Raw genomic sequence first — 18,698 nt, 5'->3', positions numbered from 1 at the left:
TGTGGGTTTTTTTTTTTTTTTTTTTCCATATTCCAAAAACCTTAAACAATTAAATACAGAGACGATACAGAGTCTGCAAATACCAACATGCTGACATGATTTATTTTTGTTGTTTTTTTGTTCCCCATTTTTTTTATTTTCTTTTGTTTTTGTGCTAATTTTGCTCCATTTGTATTTTTTCTCTTTTCACATTATTTTTATTTATAATTTTTTTTTTTTGGCTTTTTTTAAACATCTTTTTGTCAGACTTTTTTGAACCGTTTGAACTTTTGAAGTCGCTCCATTTACAGTAAATGACTTTTCTTTTTTGTTTTTTCTTGGTTGCCAAAGTTTTGGCTTTTTTACTTTTTTGAATTTTTTTTTTTATTTTAAGTCTCTGCTTTTTTTCAGATTTTTTATTGGTTTATTTGTACATTCCACATTGATAGTTTAAAGGTAAAATATTTTTTTTTCCTATTTGTATTATTTCTTTCTCTATTATTATTGTTTTGTTTTGTTTTTTATGGCTTTTTTATAAGACTTTTTTGAAGTCACTCCATTTATCGTAAATTACTTATTGGTTTATTTCTGCATTCTTTCATAGTTTCGTAGTTTAAAGGTTAAAACTACCGTTTTTAAACATCTTTTTGTTTTCAATTTTTGTTTATATCTTTTATTGCTAGAGTTTTTTTCTTTTTGACTGTTTTGAAACTTTTATATTTTTTATTTTGAAGTCCCTCCTCCCAAGTTAACAACATTTTTTATTGGTTTATTTCTGCAATCTTTCATAGTTTTATATTTTAAAGGTTAAACTATTTTTTATTTTACCTTTTTCTTCTTTATCTTTTTGTTTTCAGTTTTTGTTTATATGTATTTTTTTTGCCAAAGGTTTGTCTTTTTGAATTTCTGTTTTTTAGATCTCTTCTTTTTTAGTAAACAATCTATTTTAATTGGTTTATTTCCACAGTCTTAAAACCAGTTTTATCCATCTGTATTCTTTCTTTTCCTGCTTATTTTTTTGCCTTTTTTTTTACATCTTTTTGTTTTCAATTTCAAAAATTTTGTTTCAACTGTTTCAACTGTTTGAAGTCACTCTATTTACACAAACAATTCATTTTTGAATTTATTTTTATTTTTAGGTATCTCCTTTTAAAGTAAACAACTTTTTTACTGGTTTATTTTCCACATTCTTCTATAGTATAAAGGTTAAAACTAATTTTTTTCTTTTCCCTATTTTTTTTGCCTTTTTATCATCTTTATGTTATTAATTTTGTTAATATGTATTTTTTTGTCTTTTTGACTTTTTTGGAACCTTTTTAAGTAATTTATTTTTACATCTGCTTTTACAGTAAACAACATTTTTTATTGGTTCATTTTCATTCTTTCATTCTAGTTTAAAGGTAAAAACAATTTCTTGTCCATTTGTATTCTTTCTTTTCCCTCTTATTTATTTATTTATTTTTTTGTTTTTGCGATTGTTTTGTTTTTTTGTTTTTAACATCCTTTTGTTTTCAATTTCAAACGTTTTATCAGACTATTTGGACCTTTTGAACTCCATCAGTCTAAGGACCCTGGAACTGTTGCTCCACTGTCCCCTCCTGTGGTCAGTTGGTGTCACACTGGTCAATCTAATAGAAGGAATTCAAATCTAACTAAAGTCCAAAATTTTCTCCGTAGATTCGATAAATATATTTTTTCATAAAAGTGAAACAGCAAAATGAAGCAGTGAAAACCAATTCTAATTAGGTCTAATTCGAAAATAATACTGAAAGAACTAACTAACGATGAATGATTCTATCAAATAGACATCACCCATCAAGAGAAGCGATGCATAGGTTTTCTTTTTGCATTTCAGATCCTTATCTCACCTCCTTTTCTGTCCTCTCTGTTTTTCTTTTTCCCTTTTTCACACTAATTATGTTTGTTCACAGTGAATGTGGGTCCAGATGGAGAGTGTGATCTGATCACGCACGTCCTTCTGTCTGAAAATCCTCCGTACAAACCAGAAATCTTCTCCCTCTGATTCAGTAACGTCACTTTCCACATCCATAGAAATCAGTATGTAGGCAGCATGTAGTTAAACCTTAGCGTAGCATGTGGAAGTTATGCTAACAGTTGATCAGTCAAAAACGTCACGATTATATTTTTTAATTCACATTATCCATTTATATGAAATGAAATCTAAGTATACAAAAAAATTTCAAGAACTTGAAGTGTTTGTGTATTTTTTTTTTTTTTTTTTCATTTTCAAAATTCATCAAGCCGGCCGGACTGAACACCCTCGCGGGCCACTTTTGACCCCTGTGCCATATGTTTGACACCTTTGATGTAAGGAATAGAATGTGAGTAAAAACGAATAGCAATCGGCCATAAGAAAACATAAAATGTATAGTAAATTTTTTATTTTCAAAATTCACCAAGCGTTGGTGAATTTGCGCTAGGGTTTGAACACCCTAGCGCATTGTTTCCCAAAGACTGGGTCACAACCCTCAGGTGGGTCGCCAGAGATGATTTTTTTTGGGGTTGTCTCGCATCATGTTTGAGGCTAAGAATTATGTCTATTGACTTGGGTCGCGAAAGTTTGTGACTTTTAAAATATGGGTCCCCAAAACACTGCCCTAGCGGGCTGGTTTTGGCCCCCAGGCCGTATGTTTGACACCCTTGAAGGTGAATGTGAGTATAAAGGAATAGCTGATGTTAAAGATAGATATGCCGGAAACATGGGAAAAGGACATTAAAAAAATAACATAAAAATGTAGCTAAACATAGGCCAAAATAAAACATAAAATTTTGTTTTAAAAAAGTCAGAAAATTAAAAAAACAACTGGTTGGTAATCAAACAACAATTACTAAAAAGGCTTGGGTTAGGAAATTATATTAAAAAATTTGGTTTTGATGTAACAGAAAATTTCAGCTAAATTGTAAAAAAAATTGAATACAATTCAAAGTTGTTGTTTTTTTTTACCTTGTTTTTCTAGTTTTAATTCATTTAGGACTTGGACTAGGAACTGTGAGGATGCTATTTTTACAGTGCGTGTGGTGAAACGGTTGGCTGCAGGGACATCAGAGTCAGGAGAAGGTTGCGATCTTCTCGAACACTCTTCAACTCACAGATGGAACGTTACATAAAGACCGAAAATACCGGGAGTTGATACTGAAAACACAACTGCATTCGTGTGATTTTTTTTTTTTTTTGAAGCGAAGCGGGAGCGAGGCAGAAGAGGAGGAGGAGGATGAAGATGAAGAGGAGGATGATGATGATCGAGCAGCGGGACGGGGATGGTAGAAAGGACCAGGCTGGAGGAGGACGTAGGTGTAAAAGCAGCTGGAGAGAAGAGGAGGCAGAGCTGACACACACTCACAGAGGTGGATGCTGCTTCATCTCCGCAGAGACTTTCTCCTCCTCCTCCACCATCATCATCTTCCTCTTCATCCTCAGTGCCGAGTGAAACGGCAGCATCTGTCCACCGTCACCGCTGCTGGGGTAGACGAGAATTTCACTGTAATTTTTTTTTTTTTTTTTACGTTGTTGAGAACGAGGAAGCGCTCGGGTGAAAAAGAAGGTTAGGGGAAAAAAAACAAAAAAAAAACCTAATTATGCAGTTTCAGAGAGGTCAAGTCAAATTCATTTATATACAGTATATCTCAAATTCACAAAACACATTTTCAACAAAATATTCCTCCCGAGAGAAACTTTGCACAGGGCGTTGATGAGTTCGGATATTTATACGACTAATCTGACGATAAAGTTAAAGGTTGATGACATCGTCACATCGACGAATACAAACTAAACCGTCTTTTCCGGACTATAAGTCGCACCAGCCAAAAAAATATATAATGGAAAAGGAAAAAAAACATATGTAAGTCACTCCGGAGTATAAGTCACGCCAGTGCCCTCTAGTGGCTGTCAGTATAAAAATAACGAACATGTCCATTTTCAGTGGTACAGGAGTAGCAAATACTGGTACACAGGCCTAGAGTGCCCTCTAGCGGCTGTCTGTGTGAAAATAACAAACGTGCGAAATCATATATTTTAATATATTAGTCGCACCTGAGTATAAGTCGCAAACCCAGCCAAAGGATGAAACAAAGTGAAGAAAATACGGTACACAAGTTTTTGCGATGGGGTAAATAAGGACACTATCGCCTCAGTAACAGCAGAATGATAAATGCGGATCTAAACATTTGCGCAAAAAAGATGGATGGATAGATAGATAGATAGATAGATAGATAGAAAGATAGATAGATAGATAGATAGATAGATGGATAGATAGATAGATAGATAGATAGATGGATAGATAGATAGATAGATAGATAGATAGATGGATAGATAGATAGATAGATAGATAGATGGATAGATAGATAGATAGATAGATAGATGGATAGATAGATAGATAGATAGATAGATGGATAGATAGATAGATAGATAGATAGATGGATAGATAGATAGATAGATAGATAGATGGATAGATAGATAGATAGATAGATAGATAGAAAGATAGATAGATAGATAGATAGATAGAAAGATAGATAGATAGATAGATAGATAGATAGATAGCTAGATAGTCAGATAGTCAGATAGTCAGATAGCAGTACACAAAGGGGAATAAAAGTCCATAAACAACGAATGAAAACTCCAAACCTTCATTTGTTTAGTTCTCACTCTGCAGTAACGTCATATGTATTTTTTTATACGCTTTTAGACACACGTACACAAGAAGGCAACACCCCTCGTGTACCACAGACTCTCCCTCGCCGTGGTTGCCATGGCAGGAGCGTGATACAAATCAAAGCAGCATTGTACCTGACCAGCAGGAGGCCAGGTCACCTACAACGATAATGTCATGTTTGGGGAAAAAAAAATTAAATAGTATGATTGTGTAGAAAAAGAAAAAAATAACGAGAATCACACAAGAGTGTGTGGAAAGCGAGTTTTTTGGGGGGGGGTTTTCAGAGCAGGGAGCAGGGAAGAACTGGGGTTTTTTTTTTCAGAGCAGGGAGCAGGGAAGAACTGTTTTCACGGAGGGGGGTCCCAGTTCCACAGCCCCCCCTGTTCCTGACTCCATCTCCACACATTCTCTTCCTGAGGAATTTGACCTGACTGACCTCAGTGGAAACGTCTGGAGCTTTTAGCCTCATCGGTCTCACACACAAACAGACAAAAGATTGATGATCCCACTCATATAAAACCTAAAATGGAATATATCATTTGAAAACACAATTACTACTGAGGAATCTGAAGCATTTCTTAGAAGGAAAGAATTGATCAAATATGGCCGCTTGATATTTTAAAAGAAACCTAAAGAAGTAGTGGAAGGAAAAAAATCTGTCCCTGAGGGTCAGGTAGATCAAATTTTTGCTTTTCCAATTAAAAAGTTTAGCAGGTGACATAATGTTTTTTTCTGTTTTTTTTGTTTTTTTTAAACCAACTCCACAAATAAAAATGGGGGCCGTAAAAGAGACGCCAAACAAAAAAAATCCCACCAATCTCCTGCACTCAGTTAAAACATGAAAAAAGTTCTCGGACACTCACGAAATTATAAATAAAAACAGAAAATGATACAGTTTGAGAGTCAGAGGTCAAGTCAAATTCATTTATATACAGTACATCTCAAATTCACAAAACACATTTTCAACAAAATATTCCTCCCGAGAGAAACTTTTTACAGGGCCTTGATGAGTTCGGATATTCGTACGATCAATCTGACGATAAAGTTAAAGTTGAGTCCATGAGTAATTTGACGGAATTGTCACATTATTGAGAACAAACTACTGTATTTTCTGGAGTATAAGTCGCACCAGCCAAAAAATATATAACGAAGAAGAAAAAAACATATAGAAGTCTCTCCGGAACAATGAAGAAAGAAAAAAAACATATAGAAGTCTCTCCGGAAGTATAGGTCGCACCAGTGCTCTCTAGTGGCTGTCAGTGTAAAAAATAACGAACATGTACGTTTTCAGTGGTACCGGAGTAGCAGATACTGGTACACCAGCCTAGAGCGCTCTCTAGTGGCTGTAAGTGTGAAAACAACAAACACGTGAAATTATATATTTTAATACCTGACTAAGTCCTAAACACAGCCAAAGGGTGAAAATAGGACATACGGTCTCCTGCACTCAGTAAAAACATGAAAAAAAACCAAAAAAAAAACGATCTCGGACAGTCCACAGAACGGGCATTCATTCACGACATCATGATTAAAAACTGATAAAAACGTCAATGGCACCGTGTAAAATTCTCCACTGGAGATCCCCAAGAAGAAGAAAAAGTAATTAATTTCCCTAAGGGGATCAACAGAGTAATTTCTGATTCTGACTCTATATTTAAAAACAAAAAAAAAAGAAGAGGAAGACAGAGTCGAAGTAGAAGAAGAAGTCAGTTGGTCTGGGTTTTTAGGAGGAAAACTGTTAAAGGACGGGCAGCTGTGTTGATAATGATAATGATGATGCAGAAAGGAGGGGAATTACCTGCAACTGTAACAGCAACACACACACGCAGAGAGAGAGAGAGAGAGTGAGAGTGAGATAGAGAGAGAGGATCAGGTAAAATGTAAAACGATTGAAAGCAAAACAAAAAAGTCAACAGAGAACTTTTGTAATTTTTTTACTTCACGCAGCAGTAGAAGCAAATGTTGTCATTTTTATTGACTTTGTTGACACAAATAAGACGACAGACCATCGGACCTGTGTCATTGTTTTTATTTTTTTTTATTTTTTGTTTTTTGTTTTTGTAACTTATTGAAGACTTATATTTTAACTAACACTATAATTCTTAACCTTTGATGCCGCAAAGAATTTGTAATTTTAAAAAATTCCGCTAAAATTCAAAAATTAAAGGTGGTGATGATGATAGTGATTATGGATTAGGATTAGTCAATGGTTGATCGGTAAATTTTTTTTTTTTCATGTTAGTTTTTTTTTTTTTTTGTATTATCCAGATGGTTAGTATAGGTTATTTTTGTGTAATGTTTTTGTATTTTTTATTTTTTTTTTCTGTTATTGTGAAACAATTGTGTCACTTTAATTATTGCATTTGTGTGTGTGTGTGTGTGTTTGCTCAAGGTGGGAAAAAACGTTGGTTTTGTGGTGAGCGTTTCCTGTCAGTGACAAGTCGCTTGGACCCCCCTCGTGTCGGAAAAGACCCTCCTTTTTCGAACAAACACACACACACACGCACACTTACTGACACACACACACACATGCTGTAACTTTGTGTATGACAGACATTACTTCCTTAATTTTGAGTTCGTAATTCCAGTCAAACCATGAAACAGTCATATGTAGGTGGTGTTTTTTTTTTAATTATTAACGAAAATATACAATTTAATCTCACAAATTATACACATAGCGGTTGTAATAGCCAGGTTTGATGGTGGATGTTGTTCAATTTCTGTTGTGTTTCTGCCTAAATGCAGTCGTGTCACTGGGAGAGGAGTTGATATTTCCCTCTCGTGGACTTCGTGTTCTTCAAATGAGGCCAATCTGGAAATTTTCTATATTTTTTGAAAAGGTTCAAAGTGAGTCAACAGCGCGTTTTTTTTTTTTTGGTTTGGTCTTGGTTTCTTCTTTGTCAGTGACATTAAAGTGAAGCAGAAATGAGTGTGAGGTGATCTTCCTAAACTCTACTGTGGCCCTTCATTACAAACACCTGACCTGAGATCTGATTTAACTGGATGAAAAATTAAAGCATGAAATGACTGAGTTAGATGTTTGCTTGAAAAAACAAAAACACAAATGAATGGTTGGAGCTCGATTCATTGGACGGGTGTACAGATAGATTTTTTTAACATTGAACTTTAATTATAATATTATAATTTAATTTTTTTTTGCTGTATGCTGTATTCACTACTAGAAATCGAGATCGACTTTTTGGTGCAGCAGCTTGTCTGGACGGCTGCCGTCTCTTGTCCTAACTCTCCCACAGAGCGAATTTGTCTTCCCATGTGTTTGGACCACATTTAAATTCAGTTACTAAAAACACTTGGCCAACCAGGCGACTGGTAAAAGGAAAGGTCCCAATATTTGATAGAGAATTGTTTGATTGGATAACAGATGACACGCTGATATTTGTTCAATTCCAATTTGAATCCTGACCAAATCGATCACTTTAGTAAAAACGCTACATTGTCCAAACAACGTTTCTCGGACAAAAGGGTTCTCTGAGATTTTGGAATTTTTTGTAGGATTTATGTAGGAACCTACAGGAAGGTTTAGGGGGGGTTGGAGAATGTGTGGTGGATTGAGTGGCGCTTTGGCCCAGAGGGAACATCTCTATCATTGGTGTGGAACCCCAGGGTTCACCTCCTGGGCAAGTTCGAATCCCCCGGTTAGGGCGGTTGGTACCTTGCAGTGGACTCACCACCCAGGAACCCAGGAAGGTTTGGGGGGGTTGGTACGGTGCAGTGCGATTTGGGTGGCGGTCATAGAGACTGCTGCCCCCGTGACCTGGTAACGGATAAGCGGACGAAGATAGATGGATTTCGGAATGTCAGAAAATCTGATTACGATTTACGGTAAAGTGTTGAGGTGAGGGACCGAGGTAATTTGTTCTGGAGCCAACTGTCAGCGTGAAAGGAAGAAGAGTTCAGAACATGTTCGTTTATGTCGGAAAGTTGTTGTCGGAAAGATTCGTTGAAATATCAACGGAGGCTAAAAAGACAGACGATCTTCTACGTAGACTCCGGAGAGAGTCCGAAGACCAAGAAGGATCTTGGGATCAAAAACCTTGTTTATGTTAAATCGGAGGCCAAATCTAAAGACTTGTACTTGATCGTATTGTCGCAGCAGTGATTATACGGGGCTCCCTGGTTTACGACATCTTTGACGTACAGCGTTCCGCGGTTACGTCACCATCTCAAACACGATTATTTCAAAAAATCTTGTTCCATCACGCTATACCCGGATGACGGCTTTGTTTAGTTTCGCCTGTTGTACGCCATACATTAGATATGGTTTTACTGATTTTTTTTTTTTTACGATGTCCTTGTCAGTTTTGGCACCATCTCCCGTAGTTTCATTAAGAAAATCTTGTTTCATTATTCTGATGTATGACGTTGGCAATCGGATCATACGAATAAATCGTACCGCAACGCTACACCCGACTTTGTTTAGTTTCGCCAGTTGTACGCCATACATCGGATATGGTTTTCTGACGTTTTTAGGTCCTAGATTATCATGTTACCACTGTGTTAGCGTAGCCGTAGGTGCGGTATGTGCGATGGGAAAATCGAATTGCGTCTCGCCGTGGGTACGGAATTCTGACGTGAGTCGAGAATCCCCCGTGAAGGACAAATTAGTCGACCTTCATCTTTTTTGTTCCAGACCCATCGACCATCAACATGTAAATGAATGTACGAATATAAAGAGCATTTTTTGTTTTCTTTAAATGTAAAAAAGAAGGTACAGATTAGTGACGAGTTAAACAAGAGGAAGAGTGATGGACAGGCGAAGAGAGAGACGGAGAGGGGTAAGAGGGATGGATGGAGAGAGAGAGAGAGGGAGATAGAGTGAGAAAGAGAGAGAGAGAGAGAGAGAGAGATGCACGCTCCTCATCATTGTTCGCCCACACATCCTCCATCACTCCATTACCTCCATGTAAATGACAGCTCTCTGCTTCCTGCTGGAGGGGGGGGGGGGGGGGGACGACAGGCCTATTAACACCACAGCAGTGAGAGCTTGAGCACTGCTCAACCCACACACGGGCACCTCTATCACCCTTACTCTCCCACGCACCCGAACACATGAACACGCAACGCACACACACACACACACAGCTGGGTGGAAGGAGAGAGAGGCGGCGAACAGCGCGAGATGTGACGGTCATTCAATTTATATTCTGTTGAACAACAGTGAAATTAAATCACTTCTCGGTGCTCCGAAGTCTCTGGAGAAACTCCGACCGTTGATCCTCCCGGTGGGGGAAAAACAGAAGTCCGCGGTTAAGTCATAGCTTTGGTTTGTTATTGGAGTTAAGGTCAGATAAAGAATTTAAAACGTCAAACTCGGCAAAAAAAAAAAAAAAAAAAAACGTAAAAGATATTACGCACTCAAATGGTTAGGAGGCTAAGAGCAAAAAGTAATACAAGGGGGGGATCCTCGGTTGACGACGTCCTCGAGCTAAAGTCTTGTTTTCCGTCATTCTGAGGTACAGCGTTTAAAACTCGACAACTAGTTCACACGGAACAGATTGCCGATCGGCGTGCATTAGCACGTCGTCACGTTCGCTGTTTGTACGCCATACGTCGGATTGTGCCACGTTCGCTTTCGTCATACGTCAGGTTCTTGTCCTGATGTTTTTAATGTCCTAGATTATGATGTCACTGTGTTAGCGTAGGTGAGTGACTTAGCTACTTTTGAACAGTATGGGTTCCGACTTTGAAATTGCATCGCACAGTGGGAAACGGGAACTCAGGCGTAAGTCGAGGACCGTCTGAATTGGTGGAAAACACGATCCGTATTTTTAGGGATTTTTTTTTTTAAGGATTTGTTTTCTTTTGTCATTGTTACAGAATTTATTGTGAATCCTGTAGATTGTCCAGAGTGATGTTAACGTCCTCTATCATCACTAATTGCTGAAAAGTGTTTTTTAACTAACAACTGCGTCTGTATTTTCTGCCTCCGGGTCAGTTCATTACTTTGAAAACAATTTAAAAAAAAAAGCAGCAGCAGCAGCGTACCGATAACGTTGAGCTTCAAAATGTTAAATCACAACTGGAAGCAAATGTAATAATAATGTAGGATGATTTGGGGAAGGGGTGGGATCAGCTCTGGACATACACATTTATGCCAGATGAAAACAGAAATAAAAAAAAAAAATTCTGGGTATTTATCTACATCTTGACTCAAGCATATATATATATATATATATATTGGATATTACCGTATTTTCCAGTATATAAGTCGCACTTTTTTTCATCCTTTGGCAGGCGCGACTTATATATTAAAATATAAGAAGGATAACGGAAATGTCTGTTTGTTTTCAAACTGACAGCCACTAGAGGGCACTCTAGGCTGATGTACCAGTATCTGCTACTCCTGTGCCACTGAAAAATTTGCATGTTTGTTATTTTCACACTGACAGCCACTAGAGGGCTTTATTATTTATTATGCAATTTTTGGGCCTGTGCGACTTATAGTCCGGAAAATACGGTACGAGTCAAGCTGTTGATAGCAACAAAAAAAAAAAAATTATCACAATTAATTGGTTAAATCCACTTCCCCCCAATCATAATGCAATCAATAGACAGAGTAGAAAGGTTGTCCTTTTTTGGGGGAAAAAACTACAGCGACACTACAATTGGACCCAGGAAAATTTAGGAGAAGATGGGAAATCGACAATAAAAGTGATACCTGAGCTCTAATCGCCTGTCTTTTCTAAAACATCTGATTTGGTTTTTACTTATTTTGTTGTATTTAAATACAACAAGATAGAGAGAAAATCGCGTAGATAATGCTAGGCAGCGTGGGCTGCTCCGTTGCTCGGCCACCTAGCGTGCTCGTACATCAAATCTTTCCTCGTATCTCGAAGCAAAAATGTACTCAGCCGCTTCTTGCTAGTATCTCGAAATACTCGTATGTCGAGACGCCCGTGTCTCGAGGTTCCGTTGTATTTCAATTATTGGAAAATATTGACAAAATCTTGTGTGTGTTTGTACCATAGAAGCCTCCGTTTTTTTTCTAATTTAAAAAATAAAAGTATTTTGCATTTTTTTTAAATGATGTATTTTTCAGTTCATGAATTTTTTCAGGTGGAAAATTTACATGAATGTCACTACAGAAATATAGCCTCATAGTCATGAGTTGAGTTGAGTGTCCGGCCTGCAGTCCATATCTGTCCCCAAAAAAAAAAACTGTGGGATTTTTGCAATAAAAAAATTAAAAAAAAAAAAAAATTTATGATTGTTGAAGAAACAAGAGAAATAAAAGATTGGACATTTCATTATAGATAAATACAACCAAAATATTTTTTTTTCCTCTTTTCAATTTTAACATTAAAAAAAATGGAAAATGGAAATGAATCTATTTCAAATTAAACACATTTCATCCTCACGTTTGCTTTTATCAATGTGTATAATTATACCTCAAAACGTCATGGCTTAGACTTGGATTTTATGTCTTTTTTTTATGTTTTTTTTTTAAAAAAAAAAACAAGTAAAATAAGATTGGAGTGAGAAAAAGAGAGGGAGGGGGGAGCAAGGGGGACAGCAACACAGCAAAAAGAGGGAGGAGATATAGAAGGAGGCGAGAAGAGGGACCGAGAGAGAGAGAGAGTTAAAGCAAGGGAGAGAAAGAGAGAGAGAGAGAGAGAGAGAATCGGCAGAGGGAAAAAAGTTCTTCACTGAGAGAGAGGAAAGAGCAGAGTGTGGTTCACACTGAGGCAGAGGAACCCTGCTCTCTCTTTTTTTCTTTTTTTTTTAACACAACATAAGTGAGAGGGTAAAAAGGGAGAGAAGGGGGCTTTGGAGAGAAAAGTGGGAGGAAAGAGAGAAAGAGAGAGAGACAGAAAGGGTAGGACAGATAAGGGGAGAAACGGCGGCAGAAGAAAACAGAGGAGGAAGAAGAGGAGGAAGAGGAAAAGCCAAAGCATGTTGACCGTGGAAGGGAAGGAAGTTTGTCCATGAGGCCATGTGCTCAGGTACGTCCTCTCTCTTTCTCTCTCTCTCTGTATGTGCCTGTGTCTCTCCAGCGCACGGACAGCGAGGAAGAACGTCCGATTCTGTTCTGCCTTTTTTTCTGCACAAATCCCTGAGCTGTGATGTGACTGTTGTTGTGTTTATGCGTCCGCGTCCTTTTTGTTGTCATTGAAACGAGAGGGGGGGGGGGGGGGGGGGGGGGGGGATGAAAAAATGATGGACTGAGGTCACGTCAGCTGTGAAAATGTTATTGTCTTTATCATCAGGATTTTTTTTTTTTTTTTTTTGCGGAAAACTCTAGAATCCAGGGACGTTTTTTTTTTTGTTTTTTTTTGTTTCACAGATAGGTATTTCAACCCGGGGTTTGACAAGGTGGGTGTCCTGTAGGAGCAGGACATTTGGACACTTTTCGCGCTTCATGTTGGACACAGTGGTCACAATGTGTGTCCTATAGACTAATCTGGTGTGTGTGTGTGTCCATGCATGCGCATACCAACAATGGCTATGTAACCATCAATCTTCCGGGTGTATTTCATTTCAAGTGTCTCCAGAAAAACACAAGTGTGTGTTTGTGTGTGTGTTCGTTGTGTCTTTTGACTTCAAAAACACAATCAACTCACCTTCAGGTAGACACAAACACACAGAGAGAGAGAGAGAGAGAGAGAGAGAGAAATCCAGACTCGAAGTCACATGTGCTCTCAGTGAAAAAGAAGGCGAAGGTTTTTTTTTTTTTTTTTTTTGCACCCCCCCACCCTGACACCCACACAACCACCCACACATCCCCGTGCACTGCTGCCAAACAGCTCTTTACTCTCCACCCACACACACACACACACACACACTCACAGAGGGACACACGCCACACATACACGCAGTGCGTCGGTGCATGGACGGTGCACGTGATCCGGTTTCCTCTTTCTCTCAGCGAGCGACCTGCGCTCGAAAAAAAAAAAAAATAAACACAAATACATGATAATCACATTCCAGACATTTCTGTGCCGCAGGTGGGACGTTTCAACTGGTTTTCCGTGTGAGTGAGTGAGTGCACACGAGGGTAAAAAAAAAAAAAAATGGCAGCAAAAGAATAGTTAAAAAAAAAATCAGACAAAATGAACAAAGACATTTTGGACACGCACGGATTTTTCCTATGGCGCTTTAATGTTTTTGTTGCGGATATTTGACGCGTTTTTAATGTAACGTTTGGAGGTTTGATCAATTAAAACAATTTTTTTTTTTTTTTTTTAATTTTCAATGACATATATATTTGTTACAGACGATTATAAGAAACAAAAACTGAAAAATGGGATTTTTCTTTCTAAAAATATGATCAAAAATTTGCCAAAAAAAAAAACACCCCAGGTGCCAAATTGGGCAAAAAATACCGTAAAAAAAAAAAAAAAAATATGTGGCATTTTTAAAAAGAAATGTTCTAAAATTTCATAAACCTCTTGAGTTCCAAAATTTTTTTAAATGTTCTGTGTTTTTTTTTTATGTCGTCAAATGATTGAAAATTCATAAAATTTGTATTGAACAAAAGGTGTTTTGTTTACAGGGAAATGTTCTGGAATGCATTGTAAAAGGGCAAAAAAAAAAAAAAAATAGTGAAAATACCGCACACATATAGGAGGTTCTGTGATAGCGTGTCTGGTACTAAATTATTTGTTAAAAATGTCACAGTGGTATGAAACTGTTCTGTTTCTGACCAGGAGTGTTCGAAAATACCAGGGTTTTCCTGAAAGTGGGTGTTTCCCAGATGTCACATTGTTCTAAATGTGTCACCAAAAAAATTTCTTTAAAAAAAAACAAACAACGTAGCACAACCTTTTCACTCATTTCATCAAATCGCTTTATTAAAAAAATCCAGACATTCTGAACGAGTGATGCAAGATTAAAAAAAAAAACACAAAATCCCAAATTTCACCTAGCGCCCCCTTGTGGCAATTTTGTTTAAACCACTCTGACTGTATGTTGTTGTGATAGAAAGCCATCACAAACACTCCTCCATCTTTATCGTGAAAATGTATCAATAATGTAGTGCGGGCTCAGAAAATTGGAGGGAAGAAAAAAAAATAGCAAATAATCAAATTTGTATTTTTTTTTTTTTTTGTCCTAAACCATCCAAAAGTAAACATACGGATTCTCACATTCCCGACGGTACCTGAATGCACCTGGTGCGACGTCATCACAATGACGTCATATTCTGTGTCCACCTGGCTGTTTGCGTCCGTTATCAAGCTGCTCTGCTAGCGTGTAGCTAGCTAGCGCAAAAAAATGGACAGGATTTTGACAAGAAAAACAACGTAAGGAGCAAAAACAACAGTTTATTATTTGGTGGATATAACGAGTGCTGAAAACATACGAATTAATCATTATTGACTAGTGAATAAAAGTAAGAAAATCAAATTCTAAAAGTTGACGTTTTCTCACATAGTTTGTAGCGTCGCCTGGCCAGATGCTAATGCTGTTTTTGGGGGGGTTCTTTGGCATTTGAGAAGTTTCGGAAACCCCTGCTGTAAATCCTAATATTATAAAAAAAAATGGTGTTGTTGCGCACATGAACAACAAACGCACACGTGCTAACTGTCAATGGCAGAACATTCCTCAGCGCTGGGCTGCGGCGAGAGCGCGCGCAAACGCGGGGCGTATTGGGGGCGAGAACGTGACGACAAAAGCTTAGGGTGGGGGGGGACATTCAGGAGGGGTTCGACTTTCCACATCCCTGGGAAACACACGTGCACGTGCACCACGTGCACGCTCACAGCGAAGGAATAACTGTATTGTGTATACATCTCAAAACAACACACACACACACACACACACGCACGCAGATGCGGCTGTTAGCGCGCTGGAACCGAGGGGAATTCCCAGGGAGGAGACACTGAACACACACAGACACACAAGAGCACACACCGTACACACAATAGACACACATACTGATTTTGATAGTTTTTCTGACTTTGATGGGTCTCCATTGTAGTACAAAGGAGGCCTTAGTGGTAAAATGAATTGATTTCTATAGTAGTTTTTTTTATATATATATATATATCTGTATTAGTATTAACGCTTTTCTGATACTTGCCGTTACTTGACGGAAACTCCCCTGTACTTATTACCTGTGCTGAGGAAAAATGAGAAGCGCTGATAGACAAGCTGTCTAAATTACCTTTCATCTTTTCGTTTTTTTTTTTTTTTTTTTTGTTTTTTTTGTTGGTTTGTTGGGTTTGTTTTAGCACAAAATGATGTTAAAAAACGCTCACCGTACAGAACAACTCTACAGACCGGTTGTTGATCAACTGGTGCGTCCCCGCCTGCGTTTTCGTGTTTGTCATTGCATCATGACATTTTTTTTTTTTTTTTTGTATTTACCCTGTCTTAAGAGCAAACATCAAAGATGTTTATCCACATCAAAGACAACCTTTCGGGCCTGATAATCTGTGTGTGTGCGTGTCTCTGCGATGACCTCAAAATCAATACACTTTTAAACAAATGAAGTGTCTTCTGTCTCCCAAGATGAAACAACGTTGCGCTATGTTTATGGATCTTAACCTTTTTATTTTGTGGAAAAAAAAAGGTTGGATCAGGCATGGGGCAAACTAAGGCCCGGGGTCCGGATGCGGCCCGTTTAGGTTTTGAAACCTTTCCAAATTACGTAATTTTTTAATATTATCATTGTACTTCTTCCTTTTGCCTGCAATACCCTCGTTTACCCAATAGATGGCGTAGGAAAATGATAAAAGCATTTTAGCATTTGAGCCTTTATGCATGACTTTTACATGTCATTTATCTTAGTTCACACGAACGCTCCATCTGTCTGCACCCCGTACCCTCCCCCCCCCCCCCCCGCGACCTTCTTGTAAAAGATGGATGTTGTTCAACCTGGGCTTAGACGTTGTCCTTGAAAGGCTTATGGCTGTGGACAAACATAAGATTGAAAGTTTAACCATATTTTTTTTAAAATATTTTTATAGTTTTTTTTTTTTTTTTTTTGTCCCTTACTGTTAATTTAATGTCAAACACTGACATTTCCAGCTCTAAAAGCTTTAAAAGCATGATTGTGAGGAAATGATTAATGTCTTCTGCCGGATAAATGCCAAGCATCAAGGTGTCAACATGATTAAATCATCAGTAAAGTTTAGTATGTTTATTAGTCAGAACGCTTTAAAAAAAAAAAAAAAAAAAAAACAGTCTTAGAAAACCATTTCATGGAGGCTGTAAGGTGACGTACATTTTGACGTACATTTAGACACTTTTTATTTTAGGTCAGGTTAGTACAGACATTTTAAGGATTTTACATTTTATTTTCAGCCTTATTACATTTTGCGGTGTGTGGAAATATTTTTAAAAAAAAAACAGAAATGAAACCAAAACAAGTGTCTTGCTATTTTGATTGTTGTTATATTTGCTAATGTTTTAACATTTTTTTGGGGTATACTTTAAATGAAATTACATAGGGCTAACCGCTAGCTAGTTCTAGCTTTTTTTTCTATTTTGTGGATTGTATTGTTGTAGCTAACATTTTGGCGTTTCAAAATTCATATTTTAAGTAATTGATATTGTTAATTTTGTGCTACAATAGATGCTAGCTAACAGCTGATTTCTGCTGAAATCTAGCAGTTTCCTAGCTTACTTGGGCTTTTTAGCTTTCACGTTTTGGTCTAATTTATTGCCGACTCCAGGAAGTTGGAGTTTCGGGGGGTGAGTTCCAGTAAGAGCGCCCCCTGCTGTTTTACTTCCCACCTTTATCTAATCAACCCCGACACCCATTTCAGGTCACGACCCATCATTTGGGTAGAGAGAACCGATGACAGTAATGCTGACGTTGATGTCACTGTGGAGGTGGATCATGATGATGATTGGGGCCCTGGTCCCTGCAAGGGACTGTCCCCTGAGAAACTGGACTGTCCCCGTCCTCATGGACTGTCCCCACAGTTTTCAGTGTTTGGGGGAGACGGAGGGGAATTTTGCGGTGCTGAGGTTGATTCTCGTCTACGTGGTGGCGCGGGAACGGAACTGGTGGTAGAGAAGGAGTCTTACACGCTCACTCTCTCTCTCTCTCTCTGTCTCTGTCTCTGTCTCTCTCTCTCTCTTTCTCCTCACCCCCTCTTTCTCGAACATTGTTCCTCTTCCTCTCTACTGTTGCGGCAGCTTCAGTTCTTCTCGTGTCGTCGTCTGTTTTTCTCTTTACAATTCCGAGTGCGCCGAGTGATGGAAATTGAACCCTCGTCCCCTGTCCTTTCGTCTTCCTTGGCCGCCTTTGATCAGACTTACCGGGGTTTTCTTCAAGTCTGTCAGCACGCGCAGGTACATTTACTGAACAGTGAGTTTACTTTATATATATGTATATATATATTTATATATTTCTATATATATTTTATATATAGAAACGCAGTTGAACGAATTTCACGGTTGCGTTTGTGGCAACTTTTATTCTTATTGGCTGCTGTTGTCTCTCGGTGCATCTGTGATCATGCGTGTGCATCTGTTAGTGCGTGTTCGTGCGCACGCGCACATAAGATACTTCGATCTCTTGTTATGTTTCTGTGTGTTTCTACGTCTGTGTAAGGGTGGTGCTCCGGGATGCGTTTACGCTAGGGACTGGGGGACCCCGTAACTTTGAGAGAGAGTGAGAGAGAGAGAGAGACATTGTGATTGTGTAATAATCTGACTTTCCAAGAACTGATTAAAAAACAGAATGGGGCTTCATTCATTCTAATAGACACTCATGCTAATAGAGAAATATATAGATACATATATAGATACATAATAGATACATATATACAAATATGTACGTGTCTACAGGTGTGTATTCATATGTGTGTATATATGTAAAATATATAAATATATATAAATATATATACATATATTTGTATATATGTATATATATTTATATATATATATATACATATATTTGTGTATATGTATATATTTATATATTTGTTATATATAGCTGTATATATGTATATATATTAATATATATTTATATATATACAAACATATATGCATATACAGCAAAATATTACAAAGTAGGGACTTTTTAGTACGCAAGGGAGTGGTTCTCAATTATTTTCTGCCATGCCCCCCCCCCCC

The 18,698-nt window shown here is 37.7% G+C and overlaps 1 long non-coding RNA gene across 1 annotated transcript in view; it reads left to right on the top strand.

The window, feature by feature from the left end:
- The first annotated feature begins 12,268 nt into the window (after positions 1-12,268).
- The window catches only part of LOC107989805 (uncharacterized), a 32,911-nt gene continuing 26,481 nt past the window's right edge, over positions 12,269-18,698 (top strand). The window contains exon 1 of the long non-coding RNA XR_001761324.2: positions 12,269-12,613. This is a non-coding gene — a long non-coding RNA (uncharacterized LOC107989805). The remainder of the gene's footprint in view (positions 12,614-18,698) is intronic.

The sequence above is a fragment of the Cynoglossus semilaevis genome, chromosome 16 (assembly GCF_000523025.1).
Source record: "Cynoglossus semilaevis isolate Cse_v1.0 chromosome 16, Cse_v1.0, whole genome shotgun sequence".
Classification (NCBI taxonomy): domain Eukaryota; kingdom Metazoa; phylum Chordata; class Actinopteri; order Pleuronectiformes; family Cynoglossidae; genus Cynoglossus; species Cynoglossus semilaevis.
Note: the sequence above shows the minus strand (reverse complement) of the source record. Positions and strands in the feature narration are given on the sequence as shown.